At 35.3% G+C, this 7,223-nt stretch overlaps 1 pseudogene; it reads right to left on the bottom strand.

The window, feature by feature from the left end:
- Positions 1-4,496: 4,496 nt before the first annotated feature.
- On the bottom strand, positions 4,497-5,024 carry LOC113175420 (barrier-to-autointegration factor pseudogene; annotated as a pseudogene).
- Between the last annotated feature and the right edge of the window lie 2,199 nt (positions 5,025-7,223).

Below are 7,223 nucleotides of genomic sequence, written 5' to 3'. Positions count from 1 at the left end.
AGCTGGGTCAAATGGTGGTTCCATTCCCAGATTTCTAAGAAATCTCCATACTGCTTTCCATAATGGCTGCACCAACTTCAGTCCCACCAGCAATATATGAGTGTACCTTTTTCCCCACATCATCTCCAACACTTGTTGTTTGTCTTCATAACAGCTGCCATTCTGATTGGAATGAGATGATATCTTAGAGTAGTTTTGATTTGCATATCTCTAATTGCTAGAGATCATGAACATTTTTTCATATTGATTGTATATCCTCTTCTGAAAAGTGTCTGTTCAGGTCCTTGGCCCATTTATTGATTGGGTTATTTGTTTTTTTGGTGCTTAGCTTTTTGAGTTCTTTATATACCCTAGAGATTAGTGCTCTATCTGATGTGTGAGGGATAAAAATTTGCTCCCAGGATGTAGGCTCCCTGTTCACATCACAGATTCTTTTGCTGAGAAAAAACGTTTTAGTTTGAATCCATCCCATTTATTGATTCTTGGTTTTAATTGTTGTGCTATAGGAGTCTTATTAAGGAAGTTGGGGCCTAATCCCACATGATGAAGATTAGGGCCTACTTTTTCTTCTATTAGACGAGTCTCTGGTTTAATTCCTTGGTTCTTGATCCACTTTGAGTTTTGTGCATAGTGAGAGATAGGGATTTAATTTCATTTTGTTGCATCTGGATTTCCAGTTTTCCCAGCACCATTTGTTGAAGAGGCTGTCCTTTCTCCAGTGCATGTTTTTGGCACCTTTGTCTAATATAAGATAATTGTAATTTTCTGGGTTAGTCTCTTGATCCTCCATTCTGTACCATTGGTTTACTGGTCTGTTTTGGTGCCAATACCATGCTGTTTTTGTTACTATTGCTCTGTAGTATAGTTTAAGATCTGGTATAGTTATGCCACCTGCTTCACTCTTCCTGCTAAGGATTGCTTTAGCTATTCTGGGTCTCTTATTTTTCCAGATGAATTTCATGCCTGCTTTTTCTATTTCTATGAGGAATGTCATTGGGATTTTGATTGGAATTACATTAAATTTGCATAGTGCTTTTGGTAGTTTGATCATTTTGATAATATTAATTCTGCCTATCCAAGAGCAAGATAGATCTTTCCATCTTCTAAAATCTTCTTTGATTTCTTTCTTTAGGGTTCTGTCATTTTCATTGTACAGATCTTTCACCTCTTTCGTTGATTCCCAAGTATTTTATTTTATTTTTTGAGGTTATTGTAAATGGGGTAGTTTTCCTCATTTTCTTCTCAGAGGATTTGTCACTGATATACAGAAATGCCTTTGATTTATGAGTGTTGATTTTATATCCTGCTACTTAGTTGAATTCATTTACTAATTCTAGAAGTTTTCTTGTGGAGCTTTTTGGGTCAGCAAATAGTAATAATTTAAGTTCTTCTTTTCCTATACATATAGCTTTAATTTCTTTTGTCTGTCTAATTGCTCTGGCCAGTGTTTCAAGAACTATGTTGAATAAGTGGTGAAAGAGGGCATCCCCTTTTAGAGGAAATGCCTTTAATTTTTCTCCATTTAGAATGATGTTGGCCTGAGGCTTAGTGTAGACAGCCTATGATGTTGAGATATGTTCCTGTTATCCCTAGTTTTTCTAGTGTTTTGAATATGTAAAGGTGCTGTATTTTGTCAAATGCTCTTTCTGCATCTATTGAGATGATCATATGGTTCTTATCTTTGAGTATATTGATGTGATGAATTACATTTATTGATTTCTGTATGTTGAACCAATTTTGCATCCCTGGGATGAATCCCACTTGGTCTTGGTGCATGATCTTTTTGATATGTTTTTGTGTTTGATTTGCCAGAATTTTATTGAGAATTTTTGCATCTATGTTCATTAGAGATATTGGTCTAAAGTTTTCATTCTTTGATGAGTCTTTGCCTGGTTTTGGGATCAGAGTGATATTGGCCTCATAGAATGAATTTGGAAGTGTCCCCTCTTTTTCTATTTTATGGAATAATTTGAGGAGTATTGGTATTAGTTCTTCTTTAAAGGTCTTATAGAACTCAGCTGTGTATGCATCCAGTCCTGGGCTTTTCTTGGTTGGTAAGCTTCTGATGGTGTCTTCTATTTCATCACTTGATATTGGTCTGTTCAAATTGTGTATATCTTCCTGATTCAATATGGGCAAATCGTATGACTTAAGAAATTTGTCGATGCCTCCAATGTCTTCTATTTTATTGGAGTATAAGTTTTCAAAATAATTTCTAATTATCCTTTGTATTTCTTTTTTTTTGAAGGTTGGAGGGACTGGTTCTTTATTTTAAAAAGACACTTGTTAATATTCAGTATCAAAACAGTTGCACTATTGTTTCTCTTTCTCCCAACTGGCCCCAAAGATACCACAAAAAAGGAGAATATATTTTAAGCCAATAAGCTGAAGATGTACATCTAACAGACCTCACAGAAACCTCACCTAAAAGTGGGGATTGGGCTGGGAAAGAAATTTTGAAAGATCAGCATACTGCCAGCCCAGACTGCAGGACTTCCAGACACACTTTATGAAGGTGGTGTTTAATTTTTTTTAGTTGTAGATGGACACAATATCTTTATTTTTATTTATTTATTTTTATGTGGTACTGAGGATAGAACCCAGGGCTTCACACATGTGCGGCAAGTGGTCTACCACTGAGCTACAACCCCAGCCCTGTGAAGGTGGTGTTTTTGAGGCTCATCTCATTTCCCCAAAGATCATCCCTTCAGGCCTCCTAAAAGGAAATTCATTACAGAAATATGGCACCCAAATGTTGACAAAATGGTGATGTTTGCATTTCTATTTTTCACAAACCTGGAGAGGATAAATATGGTTTTGAAAAGCCAGAGGAGGGGCTGGGATTGTGGCTCAGTGGTAGATTGCTCGCCTAGCATGTGCGATGCCCTGGGTTCGATCCTCAGCACCACATAAAAATAAATAAATAAAATAAAGGTGTTGTGTCCAACTACAATCGAAAAATAAATATTAAAAAAAAGAAAAGCCAGAGGAATGCTGGTTTCCTACCTATACTGGGGAAACCATGAAATGATTAGTGTTATTTCTGTGCTGGCAGACTCTAGTGCACATTCACCTGCTAATGTCAATGCTGTGAAAGAATGGAAGGAAGACAGGGAGAATTTAAAAGAAATGTTGCCTACTGTATATATATATATATATAAAAAGCTCAAACACTGCTTTTGAGTGACATTTATTCAGCAGCTAGCAACTTCACTTATTGCAGGGTCTTCAACTGAGAAACATGGTAATGTTTTTCCTGCATGCTATCTACCTATTGCTGGAATTCTGTTGTAACAAGTTGGCAAAACACTGGTTGTAATTGGGCTGCAGGAAAAACATGCCAGTTATCAATGCTGACAAGAGCCTAACAAATGCCAACTTACAGATGATTATGTATTTTGAATTATAATGAACTGTTTTAACCTTCAGGAAGAATTGTAAAGACCAGTACACAGCACAACATGATCTGGTTGATATATATAACTGTTAATATACATTAATAAATATACCTTGTACCAAATAATGCTTTCTTGTAGTAGAATAAAAATCATGTGAACTCTAAAAGATTTTAGCAGGTTTTGTTTCCCTATTCATTTTTTTCTTATCAATTTAAAAGACTCTTTACAGTTTGTCAAATGAAAAGCAATTAGGATTAAAAGTTTCCATTTAATTTCCTTTAAACCACTGAGGCTTCATTAAACCCTTTTCACTTACTAAACTTTTGTACCTTCTTCATTTTGACACTCCCTTTTGCTTTTATCTCTTCTATCTGCCAGAAATTTCTCAGATGATTTAGTTCAAATACTGAAATACTTAATAAGAATTTACTTGATTTTAAAATTTTTTTTTGTAGTTGTAGATGGACAGAATGGTTGTATTTTTTAAAATTTTTAAGTGGTGCTAAGGATCAAACCCAGTGCCTCACACATGCTAGGCAAGCGCTCTACCACTGGGCTATAGCCCCAGCCCTAATTACTTGTTTTTTGATGATGACTTCATTACTAGGTGCTTTGTCCTTTTTGTATTCTAGTTGTGCCCATCTCTTTGGATTGGATGTAGCAATAACATTTTCTGGCTATTAAGAGTTCTTGAACCTATTCATTACCCCCAAGAACTTAAAAAAAATTTGGTTCTAAATTCAACTTACTGAAATTTACTCACATAATACAAAATTCTGATTTAGTTTTATTTTTGCCCTTCAGTTGACTAATGTAAAATTTCTATAAATAAAGTATGCACAACTAGAAGCTTTCTACTTCTTGGTTTGCTATATTTAAATTTTTTTTTTTAGTTGAAGCAGACACAACACCTTTATTTTGTTTATTTACTTTTTTATTTTTATTTTATTTATTTATTTTTGAAGGCCACTGTCTTTATTGATCTAAAAAACTTTACAAGGACAGTGACTGTTATGCCAAAAAAGGTGCCAAATGGCATCAAACAGACCAAACGTGGGGGTGAGGGAGGGGGCCAGGAATCCAATCAGAAAAGCTGGTTAATGATTTCCATGGAACTGGCAGGGGGAAGAGAAAGGGAGTTGCATGCAAGAGCAAAAATTCCAAAAAAGATTGAAATGGTGAGGGGAGAGAACTCCCAAAGACCCTGGAATACAACAACAGCAATCTTTTCCTTTGTAGAGGACAAGGAGCCCCCACTCAGCTGCAAACTCTGGAGACTTGATAATGGGGCTAGGGATTGAGGGCTCCCCAGAGAACATCACAAGAAGGCGTCACACCATTCTCCAAGGCACCCAAAGCAGTCCCGGGACTGCTTGGCATTGGCACCACATGTGTCCTTCAGCCATTCTCGGAAGAGGTCTTCATCTTTCTTTAGCACCAGAAACTGACTGAGGACGACATATGCCTTGTCAAAGCCCCTTTCCTCAAGCTTCTTGCCCAGGACTTCACCAATCCCAGCCAGGCTCCCCACTGGCTTTTCCCCCATAGGCTCTGCCACGAAGTCTTGATGCTTTTGGGAGGTTGTCATCTTGATCGAGCTTAATAGGCAGCTCCGGCTCCAGTAACGGTTGCTTTTCTTTATTTACTTTTTTAAATGTGGCACTGAGGATCAATTCCAGTGCTTCACACATGCTAGGCAAGCATTATACCACTGATCTATACAACCCCAGCCCTTGGTTTGCTACTAATAATGCAATTTGCCCTCATACCCTTCTCCATAGTCCTTCATGTTTCTTTGTCTCTATTCTTCAATACTAGAGGTATTTCTCACCTACTGTACAAGGAAATTGCAATGTATATTTTCATGTAATTTGATTTTTGAATTCTGTCACTTTATGTAGTGTGACTTCTTCCAAATATAATTTTTTCCTGATAAAAATGATGAGACCAAGTCTTTTGTTTTAACGTATACTGAAAAAATTATTAAATATTCCCAATTTTGTACTAGAAATGATTATGCAAATAATAGTTTAGAAAATAATTCTGAGTATTTTTTTGTTGTGGGGGGTACTGAACCTAGGGGCACTTAACCACTTAGCCAAATTTCCAGACTATTTTTATGTTTTATTTTGAGACAGGGTGTTACTAAATTGCTCAGGGCTTTGCTAAGTTACTGAGGCTAGCTTTGAACTTGTGATTCTCCTGCCTTAGTCTCCCAAGTGGCTTGGATTACAGGCATGCACCATGGTGCCTAGCAACAATTTTGAGTTTTATCAGAATTTTTATTGGCTTAGAAGTAAATGGCTTTATGTGAGCATTTAATAATTTTTCCTAATGAAAACTGCAGTGAAGAAGATATTAGATTATCTGTCCAATAAATTCATTATATACATATTATATACTCATGAATTCATGTGAGAATGAAACAGATTAATCTTTACATTTATATTAGAGTTTTGTTCACTGATTGCACTTTTCCTTGTATTTTGATGTTCACTAAATTCATTTGTCTACTAATCAATTCTATCAGTTGGAAATATGATGTCATATATTAAAAAAACATTAAAAGGATTGGGAGTGTAGCTCAATGGTAGAAAAGTTGCCTACTATGCATCAGGCCCTGGGTTTGGTTCCCAGCATCACACACACAAAAAACCCCTAAACCTATACATTTAACAAGTTTAAATGATAATCTGTGACAGTCATAAACACATATTAACTGTGATAAACTCTGCTCATTTAATAATAGTTGAGACTAAACTCCTATTAACACACAAACAAGTGAAAGAATTGATCTTATATTTCAGCTGTTGAAGTCTATGTAGATAAAATATCTTTGTAATTTTCTAATCTGAAATGGCTAAACTCCCCACGAGCCTTTGTACACAATCATGAAGTAATAGTCTTCAACATATAACACTTGGGAATGCATTGGAATCTTTTTTTGTCTAATACTTTGGAGTTAAAAATCTTGCTATGAAATGTATTAGAATGGAATTAAAATGATTGTAGATATTTTGGTAGAATTTAGATCATGTTTTTCATAAAAGCTTTAACAGCTGTAAAAGAGAAACGCTGGCAGAAAATTTTCCAAGCTTGGAGAAAGATATAAATACCAAAGTACAGGAAGGTCAAATGTCTCCAACTGGATTCATTCCAAAGAAGAATACCCAATGTATATTATAATCCAATTGTCAAAAATCAAGGAAAAAGAGAGGATTCTGAAAGCATCAAGAGAAAAAAACAAGTGATTTAATAGGGAAGTTCCGATACACTTAGCAGCAGAATTCTCAGCAGAAAGCTTTTGGAAAGAGTAGGATGATATATTCAAAGTACTAAAGAAAAACAAATTCATATCAAGAATACCGTACCCATTAAAGCTGTCCTTCAAAAATGAAGGTGAGATAAAGACTTGTCCAGACAACCAAAAAACTAAATGAGTTTCTTACCATCTGACCTTTTCTATAAGAAATGTTTGAGGAGGCTCTTCCAGCTGAAACAAAGGGATGCCAGTGAGTAACATGAAAACATCTGAAAATATAAAACTTACTTACAAAAACACACAGTCAAATGTAGAATACTTAAATACTATAATGGTAGTGTGTAAATAACTTGTATACCTAGTATAAAGGTTAAGTGATAAATTAAAAAAAAACAAGTACAATAGGGCTGGGGCTATATAGCTCAGTGGTAGAGCACCTGCCTCGCATATGTGAGGCACTGGGTTTGATACTCAGCACCACATAAAAAATAATAAATAAAGATATTGTGTCCATCTGTAACTAAAAAAATTAAAAAAACAAGTACAATAATTTATTAAGTTAT

The sequence above is a fragment of the Urocitellus parryii genome, chromosome X, assembly GCF_045843805.1.
Source record: "Urocitellus parryii isolate mUroPar1 chromosome X, mUroPar1.hap1, whole genome shotgun sequence".
Lineage (NCBI taxonomy): Eukaryota > Metazoa > Chordata > Mammalia > Rodentia > Sciuridae > Urocitellus > Urocitellus parryii.
This window is presented reverse-complemented; position numbering and strand designations above follow the sequence as displayed.